Here is a 19,660-nt window from a genome sequence, read left to right as displayed (position 1 = left end):
ACAGTTCAATAAAGACAACCCTAGCCCTTCTCCATCAACTCAAGGGAAGGTCCCTAATATTCTCTGCTTCCTGGGCGCTAGGTAATCTTCTTTTTCTGCTCGCTTTATTTACAAAGTCCTTTAAGCATCTACTATCAGGTTTGTGCCTGCAGCTTCGATAGCAAAGTTCAGTATTTCCAAACGAAGATTGTGCTCTTCATGGGCTGTTATCGTTGTACCAAAGTCGGGGAATTGCAATTCTGAGAGAAACATGTGTTTTAACTTGCTGAGGCGGGGAGGTCTGGGGAGCATGAATGTTAGTGACCCTTCTTGTTCGACTCCGGGTACCAACAGTCGTATTTCCACGGTGACGATGGGCTCAGAACTGGACACCACCACCGCTCGAATCCTCCCTGTCTCCTGTTTCAAAGACATTTGTCGCCAGATATGTCCACTCAGGGGTGGAGTATCTTCTGCTAGGCACACGCACTCTTCTTGACCTTCTTCGGTCCGGTGCTTCAGCGCCCTGAGCACCTTCTTCCGGGTCTGAGTCTTCTGATATCGGAGGAAGGGTTATCTCTGGAGTTGACCTCAGGCTAGAGCTCCTTCTTTGCGGCCAATTAGCTTCTCCACGTGCCCTTCTACTCCTTCTCCTTCTTGTCTGTTCTCGCTCTCTGTCAGACCTGTCAGTGTCTGACTCGTACTCCCAGCTACTTTCTCCTTCTGTAGCGTCGTCTGTTTCGCTGTTGTACTGACCGTCCTCAGCTTGGTCAGACTCGTTCCCTGCTTCCGCTGGCACCTCTACAGCTTGGCTAGCCCCCTCTATGGCTTCTCGGTCCTCTGCTGGACGTCTATCCGAGAGAGGAGCTGTTTCTTCCAGAGGTGCTGGAACCCTTTGCGTATGTGACGCGTGGATCCAATTGGGCAGGCCTCCCACCTTCACAGCCGTGTTCGTGATCAGAATGATCTGGAAGGGCCCACGCCAACGAACATCCAGGCAGCTTCTTCTCACATGTTTTTTCACCAGGACCCAGTCCCCAGGATACAGGTCATGGCACGGGCCCTGGCACGATGGAACCTCGGCAGCCTGCACCTGAAGGGACACAGAATGAATGGCGTCAGACAGCCCCTTACAATAGTCCAGGATCATATCATCTGTGATATTTAACAGTGCAGTAGTTGGGACAGATGGCAGCCTCATTGCTCTCCCCATTAACACCTCATGTGGTGACAACCCCGTTCTTCTGTCTGGGGTACTACGAAGGCTCATGAGGACCAACGGCAGGGCGTCAGGCCAACTCAGGGTCGTTGAGGAACACACTTTTGCAATTCTGGCTTTGATCGTGCCATTGATCTGCTCCACAATTCCTGAGGCTTCTGGTCGGTAACTGCAATGCAATTTCTGATCTATGTTCAGAGCCGCACAAATCATCTTCACAAGCTCGCTGTTGAAATGCGTTCCCCTATCTGATTCCAAAGAGGCCGGCACCCCGAAGCGCGGAATGAGTTCCCTAAGCAGTAACTTGGCCACTGTGAGGGTGTCGCACCTACGTGTAGGGTATGCCTCAACCCATCTGGAGAATACACAAACAACCACCAGGACATAGCGGAGGCGGTTGCACCTCGGCATTTCAATGAAATCTATCTGCATTCGATTGAATGGACCTCCAGACCTTCCTATGTGGCTTAGTGCAACTGGTGTTCTTTTCCCTACGTTCAGCTGCTGACAGGTCACACAACGCTGGCACACTGCTTCTGCTGCTATTCTAAACTTAGGATTGTACCAAGTCTGTCTAAACACTCTCAGCATAGCGTCTCTCCCTAGATGTACGGGACCATGTATGTGTCTGGCCATTGGGCTCACCATCTCATTGGGCAACACTGCTCTGCCATCTGCTGAGACCCAAAAATGGGACTCACCCACTACACATCCTGCCTTTTCCCATGTTTCTTTTTCAAAATCAGGAGCATTTTCTTGCATGTTTGCCAGTTCGTCCCAAGTATCAACAGTTTCCAATATCATGGCTAATTCAGTCCTTACATTTATTCCACCCACTTCCACCTCTGTGAAAGAGTACCCTTGTTCCGCGCAATACCGCGCGACTTCGTCGGCATATCTATTGCCTTTCGAGACGAAGTCCACATTTCTGGTATGTGCGGTGCACTTTACAACTGCGATACCTGCTGGACATTGCAACGCCTCTAACAACAGGCGCACAAACTCTCCATTGCGAATGGGAGAGCCTGAAGAGGTCATGAACCCTCTTTGAGACCATAACTGCCCGTAATCATGAACCACCCCATAACCATATTGGCTGTCGGTGTATATGGTGACTCGAATTTGATTGCTTGCCAAGCAAGCACGTGTCAAGGCAATAATCTCGGCTACCTGAGCGGAGTGTACTCCTTCCAGGCACCCAGCTTCTACAACTCCAGTAATTGTACAAACAGCGTAAGCTGCTCTCAACTGCCCAACTTCGTCTCTTACACATGAGCCATCGACAAAGAAAATTTCATCTGGGTCGGTCAGTGGCTCATCTACGATGTCGGGTCTGGGTTTGGTGCATAGTTCAGTCACATCGAGGCAGTCATGGTCTGTACATTCATCATCATCCTCGATATCATTTGGGAGTGGCATCAAGGTGGCAGGATTCAAAACAGAGCATCTCCTGAGGGTCACATTCTCTGCAGCAAGAATAACTTGCTCATAGCGCGTGAGCCTGCTGTTGGTCAGATGCTGTGTTTTGGTCCTGGTCATCAACAGTTCAACAGAATGGGGCACGTACACCTCTAACGGGTGCCCCATGACGATATTTTCACATCTCTCAATGCTGACACCCGTTGCAGCAACGGATTTGAGACATCCGGGCAACGCTGCGGCTACTGGGTCTAAAGTAGCCGAGAAATAAGCAACTGGTCTACGGGCATTCCCATGGATTTGGACTAACACAGACAACGCGCAACCTTCTCTCTCACAACAGTAAAGCAAAAATGGTTTATTGTAATCAGGCATTCCCAATGCCGGAGCACGACACAGGTCCTCTCGCAGCTGTAGGAATGCCATCAAACAGTCTTTGTCCCATGGTACCGGATCGCTCACCTCCTTATGCGTCAGTTTTTGCAAGGGCTTTGCTTTCAGTGAAAAGTTCGCGATCCACTGTCGGCAATAACCCACCATCCCTAGGAACATCCTGACCTCTCTCTGTGTCCTAGGCGCATTCATTTTCATGATCGCCTCTATCCTATCTGGTGACACCTTTCGTTTGCCTTTCTCTATTCTGTGTCCCAAGTACTGCACTTCTGTCAGGCAGTACTGCAACTTTCCCGGGGACACCTTGTGCCCATTGGCAGCTAGGTGATTTAACAAAGCAATGGAGTCCTCCCTGCAAGCTTCTTCTGTTTCTGACGCCACGAGGAGGTCGTCTATGTACTGGACCAGAACTGACTTCTGGGGCAGCACTAGACTTTCAAGATTTTTCTTCAAAAGCTGGTTGAAGATCGATGGGCTCTCTGTATACCCCTGAGGAATACGACACCATGTTAGGACGCGACCTTCCAGCTTAAATGCGAAAAGAAAATGGCTTTCTTCGTCCAGAGGGATCGAAAAAAAAGCCTGACAAAGATCAATCACAGTGAACCACTCAGCTTGGAATGGAATCTGAAACAGTATCACTGATGGATTCGGTACCACTGGACAACACGAAACGACTATGTTATTAATCTTTCGGAGGTCCTGCACTATCCGGAATTTCCCATTTGGTTTCTGCAGACCCATAATCGGGGAGTTGCATGGACTACCCACGATTTCTTTCAGTATTCCCTGTTTAATCATGGACTCGATCACGGGTTTTATGCCTGCAATCGTTTCTGGAGTCAATTTATATTGGGGTGTTCTTGGGAACTCAGCATGCGGTTTCACTACAATTTTCACTGGGTCCACCCCTTTGACCAATCCAATCTCTTCCCCAGTGAAGTCCCATACTTCTGGTGCCACTGTCTCTCTCAAGTCCCAGGGGAGCTCATCTACTGTCAAAGTAGGGTACAGCTCCACGCATATTCTTGAGTTTGCAACTTTGAAGTCTGCGTCATCATCATTGGTCAATACCTCCACTCCCTGAGGTGTACAGTATATTGTACAATTCAATTTACACAACAGGTCTCTGCCTAGCAGACACACAGGACTTGAATCGCAAACCACAAACTGGTGCTCATCGCTGTACTTCCCTATTTTCACCTGTACCGGTTCTGTCAATTGGCTGGTTATTCTCCTGTTTGCGACCCCCACCACTTGTATGGTCTCTCCAGACATGGGCAGGTCTGGAACTGCAGCTGATCTGATCGTGGATCTAGTGGCTCCTGTGTCCACCAGAAATGTCGTGGGGCACCCTGCTACTTCTGCTTCGACATAGGGTCCCCTCTGGTCCACCTCCAAGGCTGCCCCGAGGGTGCAGTCTTCTCTTTCCACTCTCTGTCCGGTTAATGGGTCCACATAATAGCACTCTTCTCCTTCTACAAACAGGGGCATCTGTCTATAGGTCTTACCCATAGTCCCTACTCGGGGAGGTTGCGGGAACTGGGCTCGGGGAGGAGCCCCCCCCCCTTTGAGCACCTTTCCCTGGTATTGCGTCACCCCTCTTGTAGGCGCGCTCTGGACCTCTTCCTCCTCTATCTCTTGTTCTCCTATCTCTACATTGTAGGGACACTCGCGTTTCCAATGTCCCACCTCGTTACACTGGTGGCACCTAGTCGTTTTCTTCAAGGCAGCTATGTCTATTCTGGGTCTAAAGGTGGAACTCTCCTCATTGCCCTTGTTCTGACTGTACTGCTTCTTTCCTCCTGTACCTGTTCCTTGCTGCTGTTGCTGCTGTCCCCCCTTCCCTGCTGCCTGCATCTGTACCACCATCAATTTTTCTTTTAGTTTCTTAGCCTTGGAGTCTATCTCATCACAGCAGTACCTGGCATATCTCAGTATTTCGTCTAGGGGTTTATTTTGCCAACAAATCAAGTGTTGCTGAATCATTAAACTAATATCCGGTCTCAGTCCCAGGACGAACTTGGACACAAATTGCCCTATGTCTTTTGGATCCATTACATCCAGACCGCTATACTGTTTAAACGCTTTCAGCAATCTCTCATAATATTCGTGGACTGTCTCTTTGGGTTCCTGTCTAGTTCGGTCTATTCTGACCCAATCTATGTCTTGCATTGGCACTTTCTCTTTCAGCCAAGTCATCACTCTCTCGAATTTTGCCATCACAATCTCGGACGGCCCATTAGTCTTAGCATCTCTCTCCGGCTCCGTTGTGGGCCACTCAGCGCTAACCTTGCATGCTGTCCACAGATCTCCTGGTACTACAATGTCAAACAGCGTGTTCAGATCTATCCATAGGACCTTTGAGATTTTTACAAATCTCTCAACTTGCTTGTACCACTCCACTGGGTTTTCCCGCAATTTGGGGAAGGAGGTGGTAAAAGCAGCTAAATCTCCCCTACTCCAAGGGACATGCACATAATTCCCATTTGCGACTTCACGCAAAGGGTATGCTTCTATTCCCTGCAGCCTTCCTGGTGTCGTACCAAGCGTGCTTCTCCTGACGGTCCCTTTCTTGGACCACCTCTCTTCCCACTTATCTAGTGCCCTCCATGTCCTTATTCCAGTGATCAGTTCCCTTATGTGCGTTTTCAGCCCGATCGTTCTCCTCTCATCTAGGTCTCGATCTGTGTAATGTAGCCTGTGGTTACCCTGTAATGCTTTGGTTCTTGACAGGTCCACCATATATTTGCCTGCTAATTCGACTAACTTCTCATGGATTGCTCTCGCCTTTCGAGTGATGTCCTTTGCCATATACAGTATTTCATCCTGCTCATACATTTCCATTCTCTCTAAAGGCAGGGTACCATCTACCATGTCATCCAGGTCTGACCTTAAGCTGGCGACATCGAGTCTCTTGGCTTTTATCTCAGCTCGCAATATGTCTTTCGAAGGGGGCTCACTGGTCTCCCTACCATCCCAACTCCGAGCTCTACGTTTGGGCTCGGGAGAGTTAATGAGTGCTCTCCCTTGCTCCCATCTCTCCAGGTCCCATGCTCGGCCATCCGATCTTGGAAGGTGATGGAACACGGGCCTGTTACCCCCACTCTTGCTCTGCCCACTCTCTCCTTCTTCTCTCCTTTCACCGTACGCCTCTCTGTTATTTTCCCTCTGGTCGCTACTCTCCCTTTGCCTAGTATCGCTCAGTATCCGATACGATCCTTCCTGGTTCCCCATATTCCCTGGGCTGCGCTCGTGTCCGTCATCACAGGGACTATGGTGCGACCTCTCACAACTCCCATTCAGTTCTCTGGTGCCGGGCACACAGTGGGTACACTTAAAGCTGTTTCTGTACTCTTGCGTTCTCCTCTCCCCTTCACTGAGTATTGGACGCGCCACCCCTCCACTCCCGGGGCCCCCGTTTTCCAGGTCCGTTCTATCTCCACTCCGGGCCCAATGGGTGACTCCCCTACTATCTCTCTCTCTCCAGTCCCACTCCGGGCTGCTCTCCCCAGCCCCACAGTGAGTCCGAGCTCTGCTGTCCTGACTTTCCCTTTCAGCTTCCGCAGCTATGATGCTCTTGTGAGCCTCCACTGCCTCATCCCACTTCTTCATGTACTCATTTAGCTCTTGAAAGGATTTTCGTCCAGATCCCCTCATATCCACTGGCCATCTAGGGCCCCCAGGATCCCCTCCTGGATCCCCTGCTGTGTGCACCGGGGTGCTCCACTCTCTTGGTATCGGCATCTGACTTGGGAAATTGATCGTATCGTTCCTCCTTGCCGTCTCTGCTCTTTCTCTGTCCTTCCGTACCCGTTCTTCCCCTCTTGCTCTCTCTGGGTCATATATCGATATTATAGGACCTATGGTAACAGGTACCTGTAGTGCATCTGGTAATGCGTAGGATGTGGCGCACTCCGTTTCCGGCGCTCTTTGTACCACAAACCTCCCGACCACCTGTTGCACCTGACTAGGCTGGGACAGCTCTTTCTTTGCCTCAGGATCCCACTCTGAACTGGGAAGCGGTCCATGCTCTCCTGCATTGCCCCCCTTTTCTCTTTCACTATGCTCGACCTCTCCCCCTGCTCTATTATACGGGGGTGGCCTGTCTGTCAATAATCTGTTTATCAGGCTGTCCTCTGTTTCGCTCTCATCATCTTCTTCTAGGGGGCTTTTATTTCCGGGCACCTCTAACACTGGGTACAGTTTATTGACTTCCATGTTATGCACTCTCCATCTTTTAGCATCCGCATCCCATCTGGCATCCTGTACTGCCCTTACCGATCGTTTCACCCTTTCTTGTCGTCTGTTCATATTCTTTACATGCGCTGCCCTAATCCATGCATCAAGGGCTTCAAACTGGGTCGGTCTAGGCAAGGGTCTCATTGAGGTCATGACTGATTTTAATCGATGTAACACCTCTAATCTGAACGTCCCGTACTTCGGGAACGTCAATTCCTCATTTCCTTCCGTAATCTTACTCCACTCTGTTATCCAAAGGATCGTATGCAGCCCAACATTCACTGCCATGTAACGAGCCGGCGTACCCTCCGGCGGGGCTTCTTCCCCTTCATCCGATCCCCGCTTCTCTTTTTTAAACGCCGCTCTCAGTCATTTAAAACACTTCATAATTATACGCACAATATCCAGCCTCGCTACTCTGTTTACTTCCTGATGACAATCCACCAATCCTGGCGCGGCTTTGCTAACTTGGCCTATCGCAGCGCGGTCTTTCTCCGGTCGGCCAATCCCAGCTCGCCACTTTCTGACGTCTTTGCTAGCTGGCCTATCACAGCGCGGTCTTTCTCCGGTCGGCCAATCACAGCGCGACACTTCCTGACGTCACTTTTCTCCGCTTCGCAGCAGCACCCCTCCTTTCTCAACTCGTCTCCCGGTCATGCATGCGTCCCATTCATACACCGAAAAATGACTACTTCCGACCAAGCGGTCACTTCCCTCGACTGTACGTCCACAGTCTATATGTAATTGTCAACACAACTGACGAAATGTCTATCGTCTCTCTGATAGGTTGCTTACACACACAGTAACCTCCGACCAGCGTCCGTTACTCACGCACTCACTCTTACGTTCCCCCTATCTCGGTCTTTCGGGTGATCAATGGTACCTCATGACCCCCTTCACACTAGTTGACAATTACTCTGGGTGTCCGATACACCCGAACCACTTAAGCTCTCCTTGAACTTAAGATTTCCACCGGTTGCGCGCGCTCACAACCTGTTCCACAGTCACTCTACAGACATTCAACTCCGCCAGACATTACAACATAGATACAATACAAAAACACCGCAATCTAACACGCATGACCCTTTATACTCACTCTCGACCGATACTGCTGCTTTTTCTGTCTCACGTCATCCGGATCTTCTTCGGCGGGCGATTCTTCCGATCATCGATCTCTAGGGGCCTTGGGGTAAGCTAACCTGGCCTAGGTCACCGTCCTCAAGAAGGCAACCATCCTCTGCTACCAACTGGAAGGGCGAGATTTTGATCGATACCTTATCACTATTGATCTAAACCTCGATCTGGTCGACTGAACCTTTGTTGCCTGTCATTGAGGGAAGAAAGTGCATCTCTTACCAAGTTAGTTCACCCAATAAAGGACCCCGCTCCAAAAGATCACAAACAACTTCTAGCTTTCAAAAGTTTATTGTAATGTTAGGATAAGCTGCAAATACAGGCATCTCAGAATGAGATTCACGAGATACACAGGTCCAACTACATACATGTGCTCTCTGAAAGCCCTCAGACGAGCAACGGAAATTACCAGCACAAGTTCTAAGAATAATAAAGCTATCAGCATTGACGCATATTGAGATCTCTCCTTCATTTAAGTTGGAGGAAAAACACACAGGTTAGGCTGTCCCTACCCTGCTCTAGATGGTATCCCTACTTAACCAAGTCTCAACCTAACAAAAGGTGTCAGCAGTGAATGACCCCCAAGGGAAGTCACTCACTCTTAGTCTCTTGGTGAAAACCTATAGTTCTCCAGTCATGACCCCTCTCTGCCTACCCATCCGCTCTCTAAAGGGTCCTCAGGCATCTGCTCTAACTCCACCCAGGGGTGCTGTCCCTAATACAAAACAGTCAACAACATTTGAGACGCCCCTCGTGAGACGCCCCTCACGTGGTGTAGCTTCTGGCTTTTTCCATGCTGCTTTGTATTGGGCCTCATACGTTGGAGTTGACCTTGCTTCTCAGACTCTTCTCCGGCCCGCTGATACCCCTTAAAACATTCCGGAACCCTCCTCCATGTCTGGGCCGTCTTCTGAACAGACCTCTATTCATATTATTTATAATTGGATCCCCCCTTTTCTCTTGCAGACAGACATCTGCAGCCAAGATCCCAACTCTCATAGACTTCCAAAAAGTTTCGCAACATTTCTCGGCCCAGACCAGTACGTGTAAATCAATGTTAAAACATTTCAGGCCTACAGCATTTCTCATAATAATTATAGCATTCAACTTCTTCATTAATTAAAGCATGTTAATACTCTTATTCTATTATTCAGTAAACACATCTATACATCATGGCCCATTAATGCAATGACCAAAACATTAGTGCAATCTATGTCGTGAAAAGAAACACCTTCTAGCTCTGGCCCTGAGGCCTACCACATTCTGCGTTTAACCACATGCCATCTTACATTTTAACAGCTACACGACATGGATTCAGGAATAATCACATCTAATAAAATCATATAGTGTCACACATTTCTGTATTAGTTCCACTTCTACTTAAATCTCTACATTAGCTATACATTCAGAATATAATTGCAGATACTACTAGCACTCATGGCATTTCTCCTCATGATTTGTGCTTACTACAGGTAAGTGTGATGCACTCATACATTTAGGTCTGTTTGCGCTCTCTCAGCATACTTGGCATCACCTGCAACAAACACGTGACATTTTTACAAAGGGGCTTCTATTCCAATTGAAATGCATCATGCCTGCAGACAAGTAATGTGTGTCGGTAAGGTGTGGGTATTGAATTGTAGTAATCATTGTTTGTGTTTGAGATGCCACCACGAGATGCACATGTAGCCCCAAAGCGAGGTGTAGTTACCTTCAATGAGCTACTTTTCACCAAAATCCCAGTCAACCAAGCAGCATGCAAGACATAGCTGTCGGAAGATGTAGCTGTTGTGGGGGCTTCCAGTGAAAGCAACCTGCACATCAGTGAAGCAACCCCTGACATTACAGACAGCTTGCATGTTCATGGAGAACCAGCAGTGTCTAATGAGGAATAGGTGTGCTCTGAGGTGATGTGGGTGAAGTGCCCCATGGGCTCAGTCAGTGGCACCTTGCACACAAGAGAAGTGGACAAAGGCATAGAATTCCCATGCCACCCTTCAACTTTCAACCAGTGACTGTGGCATGGCTATATGCTGGTGCATTCTTCTCGTAATGCAATTAAATACCTGATGCAAGGTTTGAGGCTGACTTGCCTGTGGTACCAATGTGGTAAGAGATGACCCTCTAGAAAGATCCAGTGGCAATGAAATGGAGTGCAGCCAGTATTTTGACATAGGCTGGGATAGCTTGGGAGAAGGCTCAAGGTGAACAAAGCTCCTGCTCCTACTCAGCCACCATGTCAAAGATCACATCAGGTCAGGAGCCATGTCATCTTCCCTGGACATCCCAAATATGTTTATCCTTTGCCTGTAAACCCCCGCTATCCTCCTTCACAAATAATTATTACTCAGTGAGAGGCAAACCAACAAATATGTTCACTGACATAATGAATGCAGCAAACATTGTTTTATATGTGAGTTCAATTCATATGTGGTCAACCTGGATATGATTGCTTGGTGTTGAAATGTGTTTCAGTTGGAGATGGGTGGTGGAATTGAGAAAAGTCACTCCGTTCGTTACTTGGTGTGTCACACATGCTGTCCTTCCTATTATGTGAATCAGAAGCATTTACCCTTAATGTAAATTCAAGATTATTAAAAATAATTGTTATGGATGGAGCAATAAACAGCATTTTAAATAAATAAAAATAATATAATTACATTTTCTCTTGCTAAAAAATTATACATGAACTATACATAAGAAATTACAAACATATTTGTTGAAGATAAAAAAAAGAATACTTTACCCAAGATTTCATTGAAAGTTTCACTGACTTGTATATTACACCCCCACACCCTCCCGAAAAAATGTTTTGCTTCAAATGCCTGTATATTTCTATAGTTCTTTGCTTGGATCTATTGCTTTATGTGGAAGGGTGTTGCAGCACCAGAGTTTGTCCATGCCTGGTGCTAGGCTCCCACCAATGCTCAGCTGGAGTGTATTTTCTAACATTTTGGATGTACTAACTTCTGAAGTGCAGTTTGTGAACTGCAATGCTCTTACTCTTTTGTGAATAGGTATTTGTCCATCCTTAAAACCCGCCTCTTAACCCTTTCCATTTAATAGTAAATATTCCCTATTTTGCATCCACTCCCTCTGTCCTTCCCCATTTAGTACGAAAAGGGATCTGTGTGTGGGTGGAGCTCTTCGGACAGAAAAGATAGGTGAGACGGAGATGGAGACCATCGTCCATAGGATTACGAGTAGCATTTTGTAGTGAGAAGTACTATTGTACTACTAAACGTACAACAAAGTGACCCTTTGTGAATAGGCCTCTGGATTCTCCAAAAGGAGATCTGAGGGAAAGAAAAAGCTTAAGCATCTACCCAAATGCAAAAAATCCTATACCATCAAAATGTCTGGTATGATTACAATCAGTGGCGTTGCTAGACCTTTTGCTGCGTTTGGCGATAACTGCTTTTGCCGCCTGGCAGTGGCGTCCGTTGGTAAGAGCGGGGGGGGGGGGGGGGGGGGTGCTGGCGATTCCTGCGTTCGCTGCCCCGTAGCAGCCGCAGGTAATAGCGGGGTGGAAGATGCCGCCCCCAAAACTCATGCCACCCGTGGCACACCGCCCCCACCACCCCCATTCTCCTTGTTACGTCACTGATTCCAATTTTTTATAACATCAGTCAGATAGTTGTTTGTAGGAAGCAAACATAACGAATCCAAGTCCTTTTCTGCACAGCGGAAGTTGCGCAGAAACAGTTATTTCATGATTAAGCTATAAAAACTGTGAGCTCTAGGATGGTGGAGTTAAAAAAATTTGTTTGCTCCGGTTTATAATTAACTGCATATTCAATCTTCCATTTCATGCGGTTAGGTCTGACTTAACGAGGATACTGTTTGGAAATTCAGCTCTGAAACGATCATGGCACCAGATGTTGCCCCTATTTCTATGGCATGAGCACTCAGGAAAGAAAAACAGATACAAGTTATTGCTCTTGTGACGGTGTTAACCGACTAAGCCAAAGCAGCTATCCCACCCTTCTGCGGCTCACTCAAATATTTATTTTTTATTTCACCTATTCTGTTTGTTATCTATTAAGTATTTCAGAAGGGGGTGTGTAAGGTTTAAATTTCACAACTTTTGTACTTCATTAATTTATGAAACCGCACTACCGCAGGGTTTATGGCACGGACAGTGAATTTTAGACAAACAGTAATTTTCCTCATCAGACTTTAACCTAGATGAAGAGGTATTGAAAAAAAACAACAAAAAAAACAAGGAGTACAATAGGGGACAGAGGAAGGACAAAAGTAGGAACATGCAAGAATGAGACAGGGGGGCAAAGAGTGTCTGGTGGTGGATTAAGGCATGAGGTAAAATTATGACTACACAGTAAAACTTTGGGCCACACCACCTATTATTATTTTTTTTTTTACCAGTTAAGCACTGATGGAGAGAAGGATTTTCTCATTCAAAGTTGTTTTTTACAGATATTTCCCAACGATATTTTTGAGAGAAAAGAATTCTGCAAAATGTAGTTTTTGCACAGCTCTTAATAAACATCTATTTTTAGGGCTTTTGGATGTGTTAAAAAAAATGTCCCTTTGTTTGCATAGACAGAGCTTGCAACTTCACCCACACACATACAATCATAAAAATAACAATATTGTTTCAATTGTATTTTTTTATTTGTATTCTGTGTTGTTTTCTTTTTTGGCCATTCTTTTAAGCTGAGCCTGTAATAGTGTACTGTTCAATTTAAAATTCATAATTAAAAGTAGTAATTAAATTGAAATAGAATCAGCTGCAACATCATTTAAAACAGGCAGAATAAAAGTACCATGTGACAAGTAAAATAAACAAATATAGGAAAAGGTAAAAATACATTACAGTAATTGATCAATAATTAAGCGAAAAGACAGACTGTAACAGTATAGACTTTTAGAGCCTAGGAGTTACTGGGGAAACAACTTAGGGGTATATGTACAAGAAAAAGGCATAGCGCGGCAGCTGTAAATTTTGCAGCACCATGCCATTTCCAAAACGCAGGCGTGCGCTGTATTTACAAGAATATGGTGCACTCCTGTGTTTCCCTAGCGCTCGCGCTAAAAATAGCTGCTTAGCACCAACCCAGACATCCTAGCACCATAGTGCAGGGATGATTGTTTATGTGCAGGAAGGGACACTTTCATGCACAAAAACAATAATTAATGGCATTTGTTCTTTCTATGTGTGCTGCAGAATGCGCACTCATAGAAAAAGCAAAAACGAGGAGAAATATAAGTATTTCCCTCGTTGTGCCAATCTACCGCCTGCTTTTGCAGGGCCTTGTTTTATGGTGCTTCCTCAGATTTACAGGTCCTTGTAAATCTGGGGCAGTGTAAAAAAGCAATAGGTGTTGCGGTAGAACACCCACAGCCACACATATTGTACGCCCCTTTCACACAGATACCTGCGTGAAAGTGTAGCATATTTACAAAGCGTCATTAAGCTACAAAAAGTGGCTTAATGCCACTTTTTAAATATGGTGCAGGGCATTGAGCCACAGGAACATCATTAAAAGTGATGTTACTGTGGTGCAATGCCCTTGTAAATATGCCCCTAAGTTTACTCTTTGTCATGTTAAAACACGCCTGAATGAGCATGTTATATCCATAGCCACTTATATAGTCTACAATGGAACTTGCATCGGATATCACAAACTATTAGTAATCACTGACATTATAATTTGGTTGTTTTTTGATTCACAGTTTGCATTGTGCAACCAAATTGTCAGTTTTTATTGTACATATGGCATATGTTTACTGTATTGTAAACATTGTGCCCTGATCCTGTCTGTGGTTTATTGATTGCAATATGTGGTTTATGACTCATGTCATTGTAACCTTTTGATATATTTGAACACATTATCTTTATCATTATATTGATGTTGTTCCTTTGTTCAGGAGGTTTTCAGACCGCATAAATCTAATACAAATTTTATGTATGCAATAAAATAAAGTATGTGATTTAATTCTCAGGAGTTCTTCAGATCCGTATCTCTATTAGTTATTTAGTTTTAATTCTCGGGTGCCAAAGGGTGTTTAACTACATTTGTTGCGTGGAATGCCTACAGCAACATCCATTGCATGCCCCTTTCATGCAGATATCTGCATGAAAGGTTACCATATTTGCAAAGCAGCATTAGGCCACAATAAATGGCTTAACTCCACTTTGTAAATAGGGAGAAGGGCATTGCACAACCAGAATGTCTGTTATAGTGATGTTCCTGTAGTGCAATCCTCTTGTACATATTCCCCTTAGAGTATCAATATTTTGCAATCACGAGCATAATAGGGTCGTCTCCTGTGTGATTCTACTTCCACCTCAGATGTGGAGTCTCTTGTTACGTGATTGTCATAGGATAAGCATTTTGAAATCCAGGTTGCATGATCTGAATTGGGTGTGATTTAAAGGGAGAGACAAAGAACCGTGATCAACAGAGGACCATATGCTTAAACTTAAGGATTGCCTGTAGTTGTTCAGACTGCTTACATCTGACCACCTCCCAGAAGAGGGAAAACTTGGATGTGAGACTCAAAAGTATAGCATTAACACTGTCTAGCCTGGAAATCACCAGTGTTTGCATTTTAGTTTTGCAGCCAGATGATGACAGTTTTCTTTAGCTAAAAAAACAGCAAACACACCGTATTAGTTGTTAAAACATGCATCAGTCGTGAACCCCAAAGATTTAGCTGAAAAAGCATATGAGGCAGAAATAAACAGGGAAGATAGTGCGAGCTTGTGCTAAGTGGGGAAAGCAGAAGGGAAAGCAGAATACAGGAATTCAGTGGTAGGCAGATTCATTTTGACAAAATGAAAGTAACTTAAGTCTCAACAGCAATGAGACAGCGCTTCAGACATTGGATTTAGATTAATTTTGTCAATATACTAGGGATTGTAGCAGTGGGTCCCTGCAGTGTAGGGAGCTGAGCTGCAGGGGGTCTCCTCACAGTACCCTGTCCTGAGAGCTTCTGATTCAATCTGGAGTGGGACCCCTTCATGTACCTTGCAGGGCAGACCCCTCAAAAGTTTTATTACGCCACTGGATTGTAGATGCCCTTCCATGACCTGATTTCACTTCAGTACTCAATGGCAGCAAGGCAGTGTTATCATCTTTGTCGAGCATGCATTACCCCAGCAAAAAGAACCTTTAGTACTTCAGTACTTTATCCCAATTGCCATAGTGAGAGTGCTCATCCTGGAGATTAACCTAAACAAGCTGAGTGCCTCCAGGAAACTGAAATGAAAACCCCTCACGTCACAATCAATTGCTTCCATGAAAAAGGATGGAATGGCCAATAGTTTCCTAAGGTCCACAGTCTCTAGGACCACTGAGTGATAAAGGAAAGCCTTGAAACAGGCCCCGCTCAGCCCACCTTTTCATAGTTCTTTTTTTTTAGTTTAAGAGCTTTATTAAAGAATTTAAAGACATAGGTACAATATATGTCAATGCATCTACCAAGAGGAAGCATTAAATAAGCAACTGAATACATAATTTGGCCGAATAACTAATACGATAAAACTAAGATAAAGAAGAAATATGCCAAAAAAGGGGAAAGCAGTAAGAAAAATATGTAACTGAAAATCAAATAGCATTTTAAGTTTTTTTTTTTTAGGGGATTTAATAATAGGGAAATAAAAAAGAAGGAAAAGAAAAGAAAGAACAAGAAAATGAGAAAGAGCAAAGAAATTGGAGGTGTATTAATCACGATATCTTACATTATATTAAAATATAAATCGTCAAATAAACATTGGTTTCCAATGTGGAGTGATTACTGTACAAATGGTATAGTGTGAAACAATAAATTAAAAGAAGAAATGAGTAAAATACTCATGGTGGTTGAAAACCAAAGGAAGTGTCTTGATTACGCAAAGCCGACTCCGATAAGTGATTAGTAAGTGGAGACCAGAGGGTTTCTTTGCGAATACATTGTTGAGAGGTTTTGGCAGAAGCACAATCCCGTCTGTGATGATAACATTGAAGGTTCCACCAGGCAGAAGCGGAAACATTGGAGGCGTCTTTCCAATTAGAATTAATTACCCGAAAACAAGTCCACAAATATGCCTAGCTTACGTGATCTAAACCAAACTGCAGAGTTACTTCCCAAAAAAATAGAGAATATATCAAAAGGAAAATCAATGTTACAGATTAGGAAAATGATTCAAATACCTTAGTCCAAAATCGAGCATTATTAGGGCAAAGGAAAAAGGAGTGTATAAAGGAACTGGGGGTAGAAGGGCATACCCAAAAATTTGGGGATGGATTGGAACTATATTTGGATATTGATAAAGGAGTTAAAAATAATCTATGACAAAAATAATGAAGGGTCAGAGTGGTACTGAAATTGCATGAGATGTGATGTATGCATGCCCATATGGAATTCCAAGTATGAACAGAAAGGGCACGTTGAAAATCAGATTCCCATATAAGTTCAACTTTACTTTTAAGACGACTACTTATAGATACTTATAGGTTTGGAAGGCTTCAATGGAAGGAGAAGTGGGTAAAGGTTCTATCGGGGGATTTTGAGAGAAAGGAGATTCTTCAGATAGTAGAGAAAGCTGTTCCGTTAAGAACAAACGTAGAGATTCATATCTTGCTAAAGAGGACGCAGATCATTCGAAAGCAGATTGAACTTCTTGTAAGGAGAGAAATTGAGAATTCCTTATTAATTGTTTAACCTAAAAAAAAACTTTGGCGGCACATGTCTTCCAAAAGCTAGTACAGTTAGACAATTTAATTCTTTTGTTGAGCCAAAGAGGTGAATCCAAAAATATCTCTAAAGGACTTTGAGATTTACAATTGATAGAATGAAAAGTTGAAATACATTTTGAAATCATTGGACAATTAAAAGATCAAGGAGGATGAATGAAACCTGCCAGAAGAGAAAAGGGGAAAGGAGAAATCAGAGATTTCTCTAATCTGTGCCAAATTGAGGTAGTAGAGGCTTCCACCACAGATAAATATAGTAGCCATTGGCGTAGTAGAAAAGAAGAGTGATATTGTCAAAAGTTATTAAACGGAACACCGCCCCGATCTTTAGGAGCTGAGAGAAGGGCCAATGAAATACGAGCTTTCCGACCATTCCAAAGAAATTTACTCAAAATGCTATTGAGGGTTTTAAAAAATGTCAAAGGTATTTTAACAGGTAACATAGATAGAGAGAAATGAATGACTGGTAGGAACATCATTTTGATGGTGTCTAATCTACTCCACCATGACAAAAAGAGAGGAGACCATCTGTCAGCAATACTTTTATCTTTAGACAAGACCAAGAAATTAACTTGAATCATTTTGGCAAAGGTAGAAGAATATTTAATCCCTAAACAGGTAATGCTGTTAGTATTCCATTTAAAATTGAGGCATTCAAACATACTTTTTAGACAATATTTATTTAAAGGGAGCACTTCCAATTTGGAAAAATTCAATTTATAACCTGAGATGGCAGCATAAGATGAGAGAATATCAGTAAATGCAGGCAAGAAAGTAGAGTGATCGGAACCTCGAAAGGAGGGGGAGTGTCGTAGAGAATGAAGAAAAGGCTCAAGAGAATGGAGAAAAAGTAAAGGAGAAAGGGGGTATCCCTGACGAGTGCCTCTTTGTAAAGGGAAATAAGAAGATTGAGAGCCATTAACGAAAACCAAGGTAGTTGGAGAAGAATATAGCAAATGAATAAAGGAAAGAATAAAAGGACCAAAACCATGCCATTTGAGAGCACGTATCATGAAAAGCTAATGAACACGGTCAAAGGCTTTTTCCACATCTAAGGTTACTGCGGCTATAGGAGAGGTACTCTTAGAGGAAAGATCAATTATATTAAGGAAAGTTCTAGAGTAATCAGAAATAATCTGTCCTTTAACAAACCCTGTTTGTTCAAAACCAATCAAGTCTGGAAGGACTTGATTGATACAGAGGGCTAATATCTTGGCAAATAGTTTACAATGAAGATTAATCAAAGATATAGGATGATAATTAGCACATCGGGAGGGGTCTTTATCTTTCTTAGGAATGAGACAGATCATAGCCTCAAGAAAATAACCTCTAGCCTCTCCATTTAGAACAAAATATTGAAAAAGAGATAAAATATGGGGCAGAAGAACAGACGAAAAACAGGAATAAAGACCATCAGGACCAGGAGGCTTATCTTTAGGTAGCATGAACATGGCAGATTTAATCTCAGATATAGAAATATCTCCTTCTAAGATGGAGAAGTCAGGAGGAGGGGAAGAGCGGGGAGGTAATGAATCAAAAAAGGAGTCCAAATTGGTGTCCGACGGGGAAGATTCAGGAGTGTAAAGGGTCTTGTAAAAATCTGTAAAACAAGTTAATATTTCTTTGTCTTTGAAATGAATGATGTCATGGTCGTCAATAATCTTAACAACCATAGATCTTTGAGATTTCACCTTCAAATAATTCGACAACAGCTTACCAGCTCGGTATGACCATCATAGAATTTAGAATTTATTTTTAGTAATGTCCCCGAAGCCTCTTCTGTGGATTTCCTATTAAAATCTAGTTTAGCTTGAATCAAGAATGTAAGGGAGTCAGCATTCTTAGATGAATAATACGCATGTTCTAAGTTTTTAATAGAAGAAAGTAAGGAGACGGATTTGTTGCGAAACAGTTTCCTTTGTGTAGCTACATATTCTATAATGAATCCTCTAGCATTAAAGGAATCCCAGACAATATGAAAATGCATATCAGGAGTAGAATTGAGATGAAAGAATTCAGAGACAAAATCTTTAAATCGGCTAAGAAAGGTGGGATTTTTAGGAAGATAATTATTAAAACACCAACGGCGAGATTTGGGGGATGAAGAGGGAAGATCTAAGCTAATTAAGACGGGAGGAGCATGATCTGAGATATGGATAGGGCCAATCTCTGCATGTAGGAGGTAAGAAAGAAGGTGTGGGCTTAAAAATATATAATCAATTCTAGAAGGTGAGTTATGAGTAGGTGAATAAATTGTGTATTCTAAATTATCAGGATTAAATATTCTCCATGCATCTACCAGACCCCTTGCAGAAAAGGTCTTCACAAACGTTTTTTGCATTTTATTGGGGATGTTCTTAGAGGAGGATTTCCTGTCAGGCAAGGGGTCCATGATTTGATTATAATCACCACTCACTATGAGGTTAGGGCTCATGCAAGCATGTAAAGTGTGGGACATGGATTGCCAGAATTATGAGTCAATGCCTGTGCGGTATAAATGTTAAGTAGGGAAACCTGGGAGCCATTATTAGTAGTATGTAGAAGGAGCCAGCGACCTTCCTCATCTTTTGCT

This window comes from Lissotriton helveticus, chromosome 3_1, assembly GCF_964261635.1.
Source record: "Lissotriton helveticus chromosome 3_1, aLisHel1.1, whole genome shotgun sequence".
Classification (NCBI taxonomy): Eukaryota; Metazoa; Chordata; class Amphibia; order Caudata; family Salamandridae; genus Lissotriton; species Lissotriton helveticus.
This window is presented reverse-complemented; position numbering follows the sequence as displayed.